The sequence below is a fragment of the Mauremys mutica genome, chromosome 25 (genome assembly GCF_020497125.1).
Source record: "Mauremys mutica isolate MM-2020 ecotype Southern chromosome 25, ASM2049712v1, whole genome shotgun sequence".
Lineage (NCBI taxonomy): Eukaryota > Metazoa > Chordata > Testudines > Geoemydidae > Mauremys > Mauremys mutica.
The window spans coordinates 5847772-5851386 of NC_059096.1; the positions used below are offsets into that span (position 1 = coordinate 5847772).

Sequence of the window (3615 nt, forward strand, 5' to 3'; positions counted from 1 at the left end):
ACCTACAACTTTAACACAGTTTAAATACACCACATCCATGAAATACCCTTTGTCCCCATCCCTCAAACACACATACAATTGTGGCTCATCAGTGAAAATACTCGGAACAAAAAATTCTTGTTCAAATAAACAAACAAAACAAACCCACTAGTTATCTTCTGATGCAGCCAGGCCTCCAGATTCCATGCATGTGGGATCCCTAAGACTGTCTCTTGTGCTTTCTTGGTGAGTCTGGCTCATCTGGTCTCACTCACTTATCGGTTAGATACTGAGTTATCTGATTTACAAATTCTGGAGAAGGTACAAAGAAGCTATACATTGATCAAAGGCTTGGAAGGTCTTAGCAATGTTGATAGACCAAAGAGCTGAAACTCATACAGTTTGGAGAAAGTGAGATTACAGGGTGGGAGGTTGGTGTGTGTGTTTCTGGGGGAGGAGGGAAATCTTCTGACTGGCCCTAAAAGCCGACCTGAAAGGCTTGGATAAGAGTGTATTCAAACTAAGCAGTAACAGGAGAGCATGGGGATGCACTGAGAGATTCCAGTGATGCTGTCAGATAATTTACACCCGAAATACAGGTTTGCTAGAACACAGTATTTCTGCCTCGGGAAAAGATGGCATATAGCTATCATTATACAATATCTAGGGGCAATTCTCCAGCCTGCATGTATCGTCTAAGGTAATGGATCTGTTTATCTATCATTCAGTCCAGTGGTAGGGATCTCATTAAAGAATGATTCCAGGGCATGATCCATCTTTTTTTTTTTTTAATAGTTTAATGGTGCAGTTACTTCCCAGGAAAAAGGCTGGATTCCCAGCACTGGAGACTGAAGATTTTTACTCAACCGCAGAAAAGCTGCAGTTTAATGGCAACGTAAGCTTGCTTATCTTACCCTGCCAATCCGCTCCAACTATAAAGTGAAGAGAGACCTCGCCCTAAGCCCTGGGTGAAAGAGTAGCCTCCAGGGGCTGTTCTCTCCTTGGCCTCTCTGCTTTGTTTGTCAGCAAAGATGAGCATTGCTGCTGATGTACTGGATTAAGACCACTGGTTCATTTCATTTGACACGGGTCAGATGGTCATCACTTGGACTCACTACCAACCTGGATCTGACTTGAATCAATGTCCCAGAGGGGGAAAATCTTCTGACTGGCCTTCTTTATCTCACTACCAGTCTCCTGAACCAACCAGTGTCTACCCATTCGGGGCCCTGGTTCCAATCCGGTCAGATAGCAACAGTGTAGAAAATCTCTGGTCCCATTGTTTTAAAGCACATTCTCCAGTGGAATACCATGTGCAAATGGTGTTAGGGTCCTCTGGGTCTTGTATGGCACCACAAGGCCCTGAATCTGATTAGGGACTTTAGGCAACATTATGATACAAATAACTACAAAAATCAGAATTAAAAGTATACGTCATCCCTCTATGCATGGGAGAAGGTTCCAGTTTTCCACAAAGCATGTGGTGGTGTCTCTTGTGGCCATCCAAAGCAGCCAGGAGACTCCCCAAATGCTCAGGTTTGTTACAGAATTATCTGACTTTGTTACTGAGTGATTTCAGCTCTTCCGGTATTTGTCTAGCAGGTTTTTCACTTCCCTGGGGCAGCCTTATTGAGAGGCAGTGTGTCCTATTGGGTTTGCGCACTGGACTGAAACCCAGAAGATGTGGGTTCTGTTCCTGGCTCTGGCCTGACAGGTGACTTTAGGCAAGTCAATGCCCCTCTCTGGGCCTCAGTTTCCCCATCTGTAAAATGGAGATAATAGTACTGACCTCTTCTGTAGAGCACTTGGAGATCTAGGAGTGAAAAGCACCATATAAGATGTTATCAGAGACAAATCAGCTTCACACGGGAAAGGGCTGGTCAAAGGTTGTGAGTTTGCTGGGGTGGCCCTGAGGCTATATGCTAAACTCCAGTATGCTTCCCTGAAATCAATCCAGAGAGGTCCTATGTTATGCAGGAAGTCAGACTAGATGAGTACAATGGACCCTTCTGGATTCATAATCTATGACTCCATGTTACGTCAATGGAGCTATGACAATTGGCACCAGCCGAAGACCTGGCTTACTTATTTCAGTGGAGTTTCCCCTGATTTAGGATGGTAGAAGCCAGAAGAAATGTTGGAAAATTTGCTTTCAGTTGTATGTATCTCAAAGGGTTCTTATTAAGGCCACTATAGAAAGAGCGGTTCTGCCACTGACAGAGGCTGCTGCCTTCGTCTCGTTTTATCCCATTTATTCCTGCATAGCTGGTAGAATTCCTCTAGAGTAGATTTTCACCCCAGCACTACAGGAGCTATTTGATTATTTTAAAAAACACCCCAAGCCCTAAGGAACAATCAGCCATCAGGGTAGACTCAGTTTCTTCTGTACTTCTATAGCACTCATGCTAAATAGAAGCAGAAATTCCCCCAGGTCAGAAGAGGCCAGGGTAGGAGCAATGAAAAAAGAAACAGCGGCAAAATTAACAAGGTCCTGGGGACAGGAAAAAACCCAATAACCAAGCTGTTTGGATAGGATACAATGAAAGTGACAGGGCAAAGTTTCTTCGCTAGCATTTGAATCATGCTGTTATTCTGCAATTCCACAGAACGACTGAGATGGCTCTGCTGCTTTTGATTTGATTTGATTTTCTTTCAGGAGGGTGGAGGAAAGGTCTGGGTTGGTAGGATCTTCCTGGGCTGCAAGCGTGGATCCACTAGGGTGCAGCTGTGGGCTGGCTGTCCAGAGGATGCTTTCTTTAGAGGCTGGCTATTAGGCTCTGGGGTGTATTTCTTTCTGTAACTATAATTAGGGAGGGGCTCTTTGTTTATTTAGGCTGAGAGCTTTAAGATAAGTGACAGCTCCAGAGATGTTTTTCAGCACTTCATAAATCAAGTGCCAGCTGGTCAGTTTCACCTCTGAAATGTCTTGTGCGTTGTGGGGTGGGTTTTTTAAAAAAAACAAAATCCACAACTTTGGAAAGGTGGTGTAGCCACACACACACACACACACACACACACACACACACAGCACGGAGTGCGGGGAGAAGTGATTTCGCCCTTTTGAAAGACTGGAGGCATTTAAAATCCGAACCCATTGCCTCATTTCCATTTCTGAATTAAAAGCTGTTAGGAGACATCCGCAGCAAACATTTGTAAAGGCTAGAGACACCCAGCAGACTGCCTGACAGACGGGCTTGCCCTCATCTGCAGCTACACATACATTTTCTGGTTTAATTTAATGCCTCTTTTCACTGTCTCACTCAACACGTCTGGAGATTTACAGGTGATATATATATTTTTTTTGCCGTAGCAGAGTATTTATAGTTTGCTGGGAGGCCTGCTTCCTAGCAGCTCATGTGGGTGACTGTGCCGAAGAGTGAGACAAGTTTGCTGGCGATGGGTCGCTGGCAGCAATGTACCCTCTCCGGGCAGGAGCTAAAAGGATTTCACTCAAACAGTGTGCATGCTTCGAAGGCCTCTGGGCAGCTCTGCACCCGCTAGCAAGGCCTGGGTTTGCATTATCTCTGTACCAGACAGGAAGGATTGGACAAGGGGCAAGAACGCCTGAGAGCCCTTGTTTTTTTTTTTCTGAAGGAGGTGATGACGAAATGCACAGTGTCTGGGATTTTCAAAAGA

General features: G+C 44.9%; 1 non-coding gene across 1 annotated transcript; it reads left to right on the forward strand.

The window, feature by feature from the left end:
- The first annotated feature begins 1546 nt into the window (after nt 1-1546).
- Nucleotides 1547-1608, forward strand: LOC123356594. The gene has a single exon (XR_006575394.1). It is a non-coding gene; the product is annotated as a U7 small nuclear RNA (small nuclear RNA).
- The last annotated feature ends 2007 nt before the right edge of the window (nt 1609-3615 follow it).